The 13,296-nt window shown below is 40.7% G+C and overlaps 1 pseudogene across 1 annotated transcript in view; it reads left to right on the forward strand.

Annotated features, from left to right (window-relative positions):
• Nucleotides 1-258: 258 nt before the first annotated feature.
• LOC307095351 (nascent polypeptide-associated complex subunit alpha-like) overlaps nucleotides 259-13,296 on the forward strand; it is a 34,058-nt pseudogene continuing 21,020 nt past the window's right edge. Inside the window, exon 1 of the transcript in view lies at nucleotides 259-340. The product of the transcript in view is annotated as a nascent polypeptide-associated complex subunit alpha-like (transcript). The remainder of the gene's footprint in view (nucleotides 341-13,296) is intronic.

A 13,296-nucleotide genomic window follows, 5' to 3' on the forward strand; every position in this document is an offset into this window, starting at 1 on the left:
CAATAGGAGTTTCATTGTTCTCCTTATCTAATTAAGAAAAGGGTAGATTTCCAGGGTCTGAAAAATCCAATTGATTCAAAATACATCCATTTTATTAGATGGAAAAAACTTTCTAAAATGAGGCATTAAATAAAAGTACTGATTGAATTGTATCACCTTAAGTAATCCTATATAATAAAAGACTAATATGCAAATTGTCCCTTCAGGTGGAGTTTGACTGGGAGTTCAACTGAGAAACCAGAAGTTTGACCGCTCACTATGACGTGTGCTGACCACCACGAGGTGGCACGGAACCTGACGGGCGTCAGCAACATGGCGCTGACAGTGGGCAGCAGTGGAGGTGCTGCCAGCCCTAATGGGCCTCGATGAGAGCAGGACCATGGCAGGATGGTGGAGCAGTAGAGTGGGCAGTGTCAGGCCAAGGCAGGAGGAAGTGGGGGCTCAATCTCCCTGCAGATGGCAGAGGGATGGGGCCACTGCCCAGCTCCCAGGCACTGAGGGCACTGGGCTAAGGGCCCAGCCCTGACCAATCGACCCGCAGATGGCAACCAGTGGCTAGCAGGCCCTGATTGCCTGATCAGGGCCAGGCCCCAGGCTGGGATGGGGAACTGGAGGTGGGGTGGTGGTGACCAACCTCCCAGGGCACCCAGGTGTGTGGGGGGGTGCAACCTCTCACTGGCTACCTGGGGGCAGGGGTGATGGGCACAGAGGTATGGTGAGAATGTGGGGTGTCTGCCGAGATCGCTTTCACTCCCCCTGCTACCCTCCCCTGGGACGCCAGGGCTCGTGTGCTGGGGAAGCTCCCCCCCCCACTTGCTCAGTGCCAGGTGCCTGTGAGGAGCCTGCTCTACACCTGCGTGGCCTCTTCCAGTTGAGCCAGGCCACAGCCACTGGGACCGCAGGCTGGTCGGGATCCCCGTGGGTTTACGCAGGAGCCAGTCTGTGAGGCAGCTGGGCGAGAGCGCACTGCGTGTCCGGCTTTCATGCGGCGCTGCTGGGAAACCCAGGGGCCCACACTGCACTTCAGCATGCAGTGTCTGGCCACGCTTACATTTCTGTGTGGGGACTCAGGCACCATGACTCAGGTGGAAGGGGGCTCATGTTGGCCCGGGGGCCCAGATACTGCCCAGGGCCCAGAAGTCAGCTAGGACCTGCCCTTCCATGCCAGATGCTCATGCTTCAATCACCAGCCAGGCCTAAGGACTGCATTCATGCATGAATTTCATGCACCGGGCCTCTAGTTAGAAAATAAATGTGAATCTGATCATAGATTTTTAAATGACACTACCTTTTACACAGAATAAATTTCTTTGATTTTCCCCTTCATATATATATATATATATGTATTAAAGGCTCGATGCATGAAGATTTGTGCAAGAACAGGCCTTCCTTCCCCTGGCTGCCAGCACCAGCTTCCCTCTGGCACCCGGGACCTGGGCCTTCACTCTGTCCGCCGCCTTCCGCCTTCGCTCCAGCCGGAGTCACCTTCTGCCTTTGCTCCAGCCCTGCCGCCCTCCTGTATCTACCTCCACTCCCCACCGCCCCCCCATAGCAGGTGTCCCACCCCACCCCAGCTGCTTGGTGCCTGCACGCACGCACTGCCCAGAGGCCCAGAGCACCAGGGTGGGGCGGAATGCCTGCGTCGTCACCATGGTGATGATGCAAGCATCCTGGCCTGGCCACCGCCATCTTTGTTGTGTCGATTTGCATATTCCCTCTTTATTGGCTGTGGGCGATGCCATCTTTGTCACAGAGTGATGGTCAATTTGCATTTTACATCTTTATTAGATAGGATGTGTGTGTGTGTGTGTGTGTGTGTGTGTGTGTGTGTATATATATATATATAATCAGATCTGTATAACCTACTTAACTACTTAAACTACTTAAAGAAAATACTTTTTTTTATTTGTGAATGTTACAATATCTCTTGTTTGAGGTGAATCTAAAATATGTTCTAACATAAGAATACAGGCAGTGCTAAAGTCAAACTTCTAAGAATGAGAAAAAGGTCAGACAGCAGGACTCTAAGGCTAGAAATAACAAGCTAAGAGATAAATCCCCTATGATGGCCCAAATCAACACAAGTACACTGAGTGGCCAGATTATTATGATCTCTGAACACATAATAATCTGGCCACTCAGTGTATATCCTATATAATAAAAGGCTAATATGCAAATTGTCCCCTCGACCAGGAGTTCAACCAGTAGGCAGGCCGGCCAACTGCCCATGTCCCCTCCCCCTGGCCAGGCTGGCCGGACCCCACCCATGCACGAATTCATGCACTGGGCCTCTAATATATATATATATATATATATATATATATATATATATATATATATACACACACACACACATGTATATATATGTATATATATGTATATGTGTGTATATATATGTATATGTATATATGTATATGTATATATATTCACTGAGTGGCCAGATTATTATGCGTTCAGAGATCATAATAATCTGGCCACTCAGTGTATATCAAGGTTCGGGGTTCTAAAAGGTCAAAGTCGAGGTAACAGCTAGATCTCTACAGTCTGAGTTCTAGAATGTCAGATGGGGGTAATCATATTATCAATATACTAGGTAAGCATAAAACTGGAAGAGTTTAATTGCCACAGAGGTCTTAAACACACACACACACACACACACACACACACACGCGCGTGCGAGCACTGACTAGGCAGGAAATGGTCTCCATATATGAGTGGAACAGGACTTGAAAGGATCAAAAATGTGGCAGCTGCTGGCAATGAAAACAGTGAGAAATCAAAAGCTATAACTGAGTCCTAATAAATGTCAAAAAGACCTTTTTAAAGGCAGTTTTGTTCTCAATTATGAATATGCATGGACTTAGCTGGTGGGCAGCAGTTCGCCTGAATGGCTCTTTCAACAGGGACCCAATGTCATTCTGGAGTCACTGCGCCAGGGATGGCACACAGGAATGCTGCTGTCAACAGCACCTGCTCTAGAGTCTTCTCTCTTGTCATTACATACTTCAGATGGTGGCCTTCAAAATGCCAGACTGCATTAAGCACGTCTTATACAATGTGGAATGCTTTTTTTCTAAAGTCCCCGATTGAAGGGAAAATGTTACTTTTGTGCCCCTTCAAAGACATCTTGTATTATTCAAAGAAAAAGGCAGTAGAACACTTGGCGCCATGCTGTTGGCCTTAGAAAATCCTTTCGTGAGACCTGATCATCCAGGGGTGTGTGAACCAAAATCCCAATGGTCAATCTTTTATTATTGTGGTATTTATGAAGTTAAACTCTATTTGTATTGTGGTCTAGCTACATCACATTTTTATAATATCCCCTGTAGGAAATGCATCACAAACTTTACTTGCATGATAGTTGGTAGGAGGGGAACTGGACAGAAACTACTTAATGAGTATATGGGTACGCAATTTCCTTTAAGGGTGATGAAAATGTTGTGGAACTGGCAAAAAGTACTGGTAATGCAACATTGTGAATATACTAAACTGAGTTTTATGCTTCAAAATGGTTACGTTTATGTTATGTGGATTTAACCTCAATTTTAAAAAAATGCTTTACATCAAATAAGCCCCTACTACACCACTACTTTGTGCTAGGTACAGTGCTAGATTCTGGGTGTACAATTAATAATTATAGTTAATGTTTAAGTTTTTACAAGGTCCCAGGAAGCATTCTAAAACACTGCACATGTATTAATTACCTTTTTCATCACAACAACCCTATGAGAAAGCCACTATTATTCCCATTTTACAAGTGAGAAAGTTGAAGAATAGGGAAATCAAGCAACTTGCCTACATCTAAGGAAGATCAGACTTCATGGTGAAAATGAGACGGGATAGGGTGTGGAGTACTATGTCTAGTCAGTGGTTGTGAAGCCAAGATTTAGACTGAGCCAGTTTGGCTCCAGAGACTGTGCATTTAAGAATTGTGCTACATTGCCTCAGATGAGGAGACCAATGAAACTCCTCAAGAAATACAAAGTCAATTGATGGTAAGTACCAAGAGATCCCACAGGATAGGCACCTAAAGACAGGCAAAGATCAGGGAAGTAGCCAAGAAGGAATAGCATGTGAGATGAATCATAAATGATAAAACATAAGAAATAAAAGTGTTTTAGATAGAGGGGAAGATCCTGAAAAGCACAGAGAAGAAGACTATGTTGTAAGCAGTTTGGTTGTACTAGAGTATAAAGAGTAAGTTGAGGAATGGCAGGCTGCAGATCTGGATAGAAAACAGGGCCAGATTATGGAGCCTTTCTACTCTATCCTGTGGGTAAAAAAGAGGTATGGATATATTTTAAGCAGGGCAACACAGAGTTGTGTTTTAGAAATATCATTCTGGTGGCTCCATGGTAGTTGTGATTTAGAGGGAAGACTGTAGGTAGAAAGGGAGACCTAAGAGGAAATTGCTTTATTAATCCAGGAAAAAATAGTGATGAGCTAAACTAAAAAAAAAAAAAAAGGTAATTAGCATCAAGACATCAAGATGAAATGAATAAATACACTGAGTGGGCAGATTAGATTACTATGATCTCTTATGCATAATAATCTGGCCACTCAGTGTATATCCTATATAATAAAAGGCTAATATGTAAATTGTCCCCTTGACAGGAGTTGGACCAGCAGGCAGGTCGGCCAACCGCCCATGTCCCCTCCCCCTGGCCAGGCTGGCCGGACCCCACCCATGCACGAATTCATACACCAGGCCTCATATATATTTATACTGAGTGGACAGATTATTATGCGTTCAGAGATCATAATAATCTGGCCACTCAGTGCAGTGTATTTAGTAATTCAAATCAGCAAGACTCATAATCTCATTTATAGTCTCAGAAATTCAGAGCTGCCAGAAAGATAAAAAACAAACCATTTCACTTAGTAAGTGTCACTTTTCTATTGTTCTTTAAGAAGTATTAAATGTAATCACATCTAAACAGAATTCAGAAATAGCTAGTCTGGTCTTCATTTTCAGAAGCTATCCCACTGAAATTCTATATTCCAACCACCTTCATAAAGCAGCTTTCTGGAATATCAATTTTCTTTAGGCAAGAAACATCCATATTCAGTACATAAATAGAATATATGCATTCCCAGAGATTTGAAAGGAGAAGTTTTAAAATGGATATAAGAAATGAACTATGTAGCATGTGGCCACCTGGATTGCTTTGTCATCCTAACTGCAAGTGGTTTCAAGATAGCAGGAACTAAAACCCTATGCCAGGAGAGTTAGACTTTCTTGGGAAAAGCTTGACATCAGAAAGAAAATACTGAAAGTGGACAAAAAGATTTTTGTTAGATTAACAAGTGATGACTTGTTAGTCAGTTGCCATAAAGAGTAAACATTTCCCATCTCAGATCCCTTTTCTTTGGCAAATATCTATCCCCATCATACTCTCTGACTCATTTTAACCCCCTTTAGTCTTCACAGTGTGCTCAAGTACTTGGAGGCCACAAAGAAAGATTTATTATAGTCTCCCAGCCTTTATAGAGCTACATTATTACCAAGAACTTGAAGTATACTCAAATGAGACAACTAGAACATGAAAGGAAATTAAATATGGGTAAGAGTCATCACGAGTGTTATGGTGAAGATGAGTATTGTAAAGGCAATGAGGAGCGTCTGTCCTTGTTGTAACTAGAGGGATCACTGCATTTCACAGCAGAGGTGCATTATCCTATCTAATGAAGAAGGAATATGCTAATTGACTGCCCCGTCCTCATAGCTGGTGGCACCCACAGTCAATAAGGAGGGAATATGCTAATTGATGGTCCTGCCCTCAAAGATGGTGGCACCCACAGCCAATAAGGAGGAAGTATACTAATTGACTGTCCTGCCCTCAAAGATGGTGGCGCCTATAGCCAATAAGGAGGGAATATGCTAATTTACTGACACACCCTCAAAGATGGTGGCACCCACAGCCACAAAATGGCAGCACCCTGTCCCCTCAGATCCCCAGCCGCCCAGGGCTGGCCCAAGGAGCATGCAAGCCTCGGATAGCAGCAGGCTCAGGTAACCAGGGCTGGCTGAGGCTTGTGCTGCCGGCAGTGGCAGCAGCAGAGCTGTGATGGGGCATCACCTTCCCCTGATCACCGGGTCACCTCCTGCCCCTGAGGGCTCCTGGACTGTGAGAGGGGGCAGGCTGGGCTGAGGGACTCCTCCCTCCAGTGCATGAATTTTCATGCACCGGGCCTCTAGTAAAGCATAAGTAGAATGTGAGTAAATTTGGAGAATGAGACAAGGGTGTATGAAGGAGAGGCAGCAGCAAAAACTCCAGAGGCTGAAGGCTTAGTGAAGTACTGAACACTAGGCTTTGAACACTAGGTAACCACGTTTAGTCAAGGCTTTCTTACTGGTGCCAAGACCATTTCTCTCACACATTTTCTGTTTATATAACATACTTAATCAAAAAATGCTTTTCTGAAAGTAGAATTTCTTGTATGAAGGGGCAATCAAAACAAGAGAAGCTGAAAAATTATTCTCAAGCCCCCTCGAACCCACCTCAATTGACAAAACAGACTTGGGCTGTTCCATGGTTTTAATTTTATATTAATCAGGAGCTGGTGGATAAGAAGCATTCCATGGTTGTTGGTGAATCTTAAAATGCCAGCTCGATTTGGATCAACATCCCATTAGCTAATTTGTTTCCATGGGCAGGGAGGAGAGCAGAAAATTCTAAGGAATGTCAGCATTAATGTTGAAAATGAGGCAGGAAGGTATGGGGAGATGTATGTCTATACAATCAGGTGCAGTATTCATATGGCATGACATGACACCTAGAGAAAATTCTAGCATTTGTTATTTGTCAGTGCTTCATTCTGGAACAGAATTGATGATATGAGTCTCTGACTGCATTCATGCTATGAAACCTTGTAGTCCCAAGACAGGCTGCATCTGACAAGGATAGAAGGGCACAGCAGAGAACAGATAACCTTTGGTCTTTGAGAACTGCTCACTAGCCCCCAACACCACTCTTCACACACCTCAGACGCTACAAGATGGCTGCCTACCTAGTTCCCCAGTACCTTCCATAAGTGATTTACTATTTTCCACCCTTCAACCGTCTATACTTAGGTATACTAGTATGTCACACTCCACCCACTTGTCTGGCTTCCAGGGCTAGTTGCCTTTATCCTATTGCCAACCATGTCCCTGAAATCCAAGGTTAAGTTTACAAAGGACCAGAGAAATCGTCTACTGGAACTGATTCCAATATAAGCCTACAGACAAATCCTATCTAAGAGGAAGATTCCATGAGAAGAGATCCAAAGCAGGTATTCCCTCTGCTATACCAGAGCACATACAATAAGTCCTCACTTAATGCTGTAGGTAGGTTCTGGGGCTTTAAGTAAAATGACGTATAATGAAATAAAATTTACCATAAAGGAATTGATATAAACAAGAGTTACATTCCTGTGCCACTTCATCAGCATTATAATGAAATAATATTGAACAAAACAACATTATTCAGGACCTGCTACTTTTTTCTCAGCCCAAATTTAAAGGGTAACCTGAGGAGTTGAATCTCAGGCAATCTAGCTAATTATGTTTTGTATTTTTGTCTATGAGAAGTCAAATCAAATCCTATCTGCTAAAACAGCCACATTCAATAAGAGCTTAATAGTAGCCTATGTGATAAGAATATATAATCTCAAGAAGTGTTCAGCCCCAAACTGGGGTGAATATGATTTTTTTTAATGTGAAAAAAAATGTTTAAAAAGTCAACTTAAAGTCTTTGGTATCTCCATGCAAAAAGGCAGATGATCTCTAGCCAGATGGCTGTTGGTCACAGTGTCCTCACATACCCAAAGATTGCAGGTTCAATTCTCTGTCACAGCACATACCTAGGTTGTGGATTTGATCTCTGGTAGGGGTGGGAATGGGAGGCAATTGATCCCCCCCTCCCTCTATCCCTCCCACCTTCCATTCCTCTCTCTAAACATATCCTCGGGTGAGGATTTAAAAAAAAAAGGCAGATAATGCTGAGGCTTCTCAGAACAAAACCGGTTATTTAATGAGCAGAATAGGAGGACTCATTGAGAAAGGATATGATCATCAGAGCTTCAATGAAACAGACCTACAAGCTGTACCTGGGAAACTAATGCCACCAGGCAAACAATGTATAAAAAAGGAGATGGCATCCCTGGGGGAGAAAGCCTACTTATATTTCTTCTAACTCTTGGCTTCTGGTTTTAAAGTTAAAATAGCAAAATCTCATTTGGATAAATACTGCATTTGGGGGAGTTTTAGGGAGGTGGGGCTTCCTTGAAGCTCTACTTTATTACAGCTTATAACATCAATATTTTAAAAACCTTCCACTGTATTTACCCTTCTTTAAAACACACACAGCCTTCCTCTCCCCCATCTCCCAAGTGATTTGGTAATCTTTGTTTGCAATATCTAAAAGATGCAGCTATAATCAGTGAAATTGCTATAGCTCTTTGCTTTGCTGATTCAGCAGATGTGCTTAAGATCTATAAAAATATAATGATCTTCTGTAAATAGTCAAGGCTGGCAGTTCCAAAAGAAATAAAAATAAAGGTATAATCATTAATCATTTTCATATGCATTGCTTGGAGGGGGTTGGAAATGAACTGATAAATTACTCCTGGCAAAATGTACTGCTGAGAAACTAAATACCTGTTGTATATGAAATAAAACTTTGCATTACCAGTGTCCTGGGGATCCTCTCTAATAAGAACAGGATATCATATAAGGTGGTCCTCAAGTGATTCACTGCTGAGACAACTGACAGTTCATTATATTTATGAGGAAAATAAGGATACATTTGCTAAAGGTATGAATTTGCTTGGCATTTAAATCTAGGACCACCAAATCAAAGGAGTGTCTAGTTGAGCAGATTTAACAAGCTCAATAAAAACTTATCAAAATCTTAATTCTAAAAAAATGTGTTGGTAACTGTTTATGGAATATTTTTTCTCTGACCTTGGAATATGTGGCCCCAAAAGGATGATCAATTGAAATATGTAAACCACCATTTCACCAAATGCTAATGATAAATCTTCAGCATTTTCTTGTTATGAAATCATTTCTAATCATCTTTCACATTAGACATATGAATGCAGAAAATTAAATTATCAACTCTGATAAATGTGAATGCCTGAACAGAGGACTTTCACATTTAGTAGAGAAATACCATCTTGTGCAGCTTTTTTATGAAATACAGAGAAAGAGATTGATTTTTTCTATCTCCACCCACCCAAGCCACACAGGCAGAAACATGTGAGACCATCATTTAGCCACAAGCAACTTTGATTTTAAAAGCTTAGCTAATTGCACTTAAAGGTGTATAGCACTGAGGCTGTGCCAGCTATGGCTGAAAATATTATATTACAGAATGGCCTTCATCTTTTGGTTGTAAATTAGAGAATAATATTTTATTGTGCACATGAAACACTCACCAAATTAAAAAATATACCCACTAGAGTTTTTGGCAATAGCATCAAGAAAATGTCACCTAGCCAAATAGACTAAGTTGTAGAAAATAATGTCAATAGAGACCATAACGTGCTATATTAATTATGCAAGAAAAATGTAAACAAGCACAATAAAGAATAACATCTGATTTTAGGATTTTGAAAATTCAAATTAGTTCCATCTTTATTTTTTTTCAGATAAATAATAGTAAAACCATGAAATCAAATTTTAAACAGCAGAATGTGTGATTATTCCAGCTTTAAGAGAAGTTACCCCAGCATTGATGACACTATTAGCCTAGAAAACTATATGGTATCTAGTGGACATGGTTTTCATCCTAACCTAGCAATTGCAGACCACTTGTCTTGAACTTGAGGAGATAGTACACTGAAACTTCCAATGGCCAAGCAGGGCCAGGAGTGGGATTGGGGGATTCTGTTACACCATTGAAGAAAACGGTTTTCTTTTTTTTTAAAATTGAGGTATTATATGTGTACAAATCTTACCATTACCCCCCCACCCCACACCCATACATGCCCTCACCCCCCAGAGTTTTGCGTCCATTGTTTATGCTTAATGCATGCATACAAGTCATTCGTTTGATTTCTTATCTCCCCCACCTCTCCCTAACTTTCCCCCTGTAATTTGAAAGTCTGTTTGTTGCTTTACTGTCTCTGTATCTATCTTTTTGTTCATCAGTTTATAATGTTCTTTATTATCCATAAATTAGTGAGATCATGTGGTATTTTCCTTTCATTGACTGGCTTATTTCACTTAGTATAATATTCTCCAATTCCATCCATGTTGCTGCAAATGATGAGAATTCCTTCTTTTTTATGGCAGCATAGTATTCCATTGTGTAGATGTACCACAGTTTTCTGATCCAGTCATCTGCTGACAGGCAACTAGGCTGTTTCCAAATCTTAGCTATTGTAAATTGTGCTGCTATTAACATAGGGGTTCATATATCCTTTCTGATTGGTATTTCTAGTTTCTCCGGATATATTCCCAGGAGTGGGATTACTGGGTCAAATGGGAGTTCCATTTTCAGTTTTTTGAGGAAACTCCATACTGTTCTCCACAGTGGCTGCACCAGTCTGCATTCCCACCAGCAGTGCACGAGGGTTCCTTTTTCTCCACATCCTCGCCAACACTTGTCGTTTGTTGATTTGTTGATGATAGCAATTCTGACAGGTGTGAGATGGTACCTCATTGTTGTTTTGATTTGCATCTTTCAGATAATAAGTGACTTTGAGCATGTTTCCATGTGTCTCTTGGTCTTCCTTCTGTCTTCTTTTGAAAATATTCTGTTTAGGTCCGTTGCCCATTTTTTAATTGGATCATTTATCTTCCTTTTATTAAGTTGCATAAGCTGCCTGTAGATGTTGGAGATTAAACCTTTATCAGTGATGGCATTTGCAAATATGTTCTCCCATGCAGTGGGCTTTCTTGTTGTTTTGTTGATGGTTTCTTTTTCTGTAAAAAAGCTTTTTATTTTGATATAGTCCCATTTGTTAATTTTCTCTTTAGCTTCCATTGCCCTAGGACCAGTGTCAGTGAAGAAGTTCTTTTGGCATATGTCTGAGATTTTGTTGCCTGTGGATTCCTCTAGTATTTTTATGGTTTCCCGTCTTATGTTTAAGTCCTGTATCCATTTTGAGTTTATTTTTGTGTATGGTGTAAGTTGGTGATCTAGTTTCATTTTTTTGCATGTGTGTGTCCAATTTTCCCAACACCATTTATTGAAGAGACTGTCTTGACTCCATTGTATGTTCATGCCTCCTTTGTCAAATATAATTGAGCATAGTGGTTTGGGTCGATATCTGGATTCTCTATTCTGTTCCATTGATCTATATGTCTGTTCTTGTGCCAGTACCAGGCTGTTTTGAGGACAGTGGCTTTGTAATACAGCTTGAAATCTGGTATTGAGATTCCCTCCTACTTTATTCTTCTTTCTCAGGATTGCTGCAGCTATTCGGGGTCTTTTTTTATTCCAGATGAATTTTTGGAGAGTTCTTTCTAGGTCTGTGAAATATGCTGTTGGTATTTTGATGGGGAGTGCATTGAATCTGTAGATTGCTTGGGGAAGTATGGACATTTTAATGATGTTGATTCTACCAATCCATGAACATGGTATGTTCTTCCATCTGTTTACGTCTTCCTCTATCTCTTTTGTCAGTGTCCTGTAGTTTTCCATGTATAGGTCTTTTACCTCCTTAGTTAAGTTTATTCCTAGGTATCTTAATATTTTTGGTGCGATGGTAAATGGGATTGCTTTTTTAGTCTCTCTTTCTGTAAGTTCACTATGGGTGTATAGAAATGCCATAGATTTCTTGGCATTAATTTTGTATCCCACTACATTGCCGAATTCATTTATTAATTCTATTAGTTTTTTGATGGAATCTTTTGGGTTTTTTTATGTACAATATCATGTCATCTGCAAATAAGGACAGCTTCACTTCTTCTTTTCCAATTTGGATGCCTTTTATTTCTTATTCTTGCCTAATTGCGATAGCTAATACTTCCAGTACTATGTCAAACAGGAGTGGTGAGAGTGGGCATCCCTGTCTTGTTCCTGTTCTTAGGGGAAATGGTTTTAGTTTTTGCCCATTGAGTATGATGTTTGCTGTGGGTTTATCATATATAGCTTTTATTATGTTGAGGTATGATCCTTCTATTCCCACCTTGTTGAGAGTTTTTATCAAGAAAGGGTGTTGGATTTTGTCAAATGTTTTTTCTGCATCTATTGATATGACTATGTGATTTTTATCTCTCAATTTGTTTATGTGATGTATCACATTTATTGATTTGCGGATATTGTACCATCCTTGCATTCCTGGGATAAATCCCACTTGGTCATGATGTATGATCTTTCTGATGTATTGCTGGAGCCGATTTGCTAGGATTTTGTTGAGGATTTTGGCATCTATGTTCATGAGGGATATTGGTCTGTAATTCTCTTTCATTGTGTTGTCTTTATCTGGTTTTGGTATTATGGTGATGCTGGCTTCATAGAAGGAGCCTGGAAGTGTTCCTTCCTCTTGAATTTTTTGGAATAGTCTGAGGAGGATAGGTTTTAGTTCTTCCTTGAAAGTTTGGTAAAACTCTCCTGGGAAGCCGTCTGGCCCCGGGCTTTTGTTTGCCGGAAGCTTTTTGATGACTGCTTCAATTTCTTCCATAGTTACTGGCCTGTTGAGCTGTTTAGATTCTTCCTGATTGAGTTTTGGAAGGTTGTATTTGTCTAGGAATATGTCCATTTCCTCCAGGTTGTCCAGTTTGTTGGAATAGAGTTGTTCATAGTATTTTGTAACAATCCTTTGTATCTCAGCGGGGTCTGTTGTTATTTCACCTCTTTCATTTCTGATTTTGTTTATTTGGGTCCTCTCTCTTTGCTTCTTGGTGAGCCTGGCTAGAGGTTCATCAATCTTGTTTGTCCTTTCAAAGAACCAGCTCTTGGTTTTGTTGATCTTTTGTATTGTTTCTTTAGTCTCTATGTCGTTTATCTCTGCTCTGATCTTTATTATTTCTTTCCTTCTGCTTACACTGGGCTTTTCTTGTTGCTCTCTCTCTAACTCTTTGAGTTTTTGGGTTAGGTAATTTATTACCATTGTTTCTTGTTTTTTGCAGTAGGCTTGTAGAGCTATGAACTTCCCTCTCAGGACTGCTTTCGATGTGTCCCATAGATTTTGGATTTTTGTGTTTTCATTGTCGTTTGTTGCCATGATGTTTTTTATTTCTTCCTTGATGTCTTTGGTAACCCAGTCATGGTTTAATAGCATGCTGTTTAGTCTCCATGTGTTTGATTTCTTTGGGTTGTTTTTATTGTAGTTGATTTCCAGTTTTATGCCACTGTGATC

Source organism: Cnephaeus nilssonii (assembly GCF_951640355.1).
Source record: "Cnephaeus nilssonii genome assembly, chromosome: X".
Lineage (NCBI taxonomy): Eukaryota > Metazoa > Chordata > Mammalia > Chiroptera > Vespertilionidae > Cnephaeus > Cnephaeus nilssonii.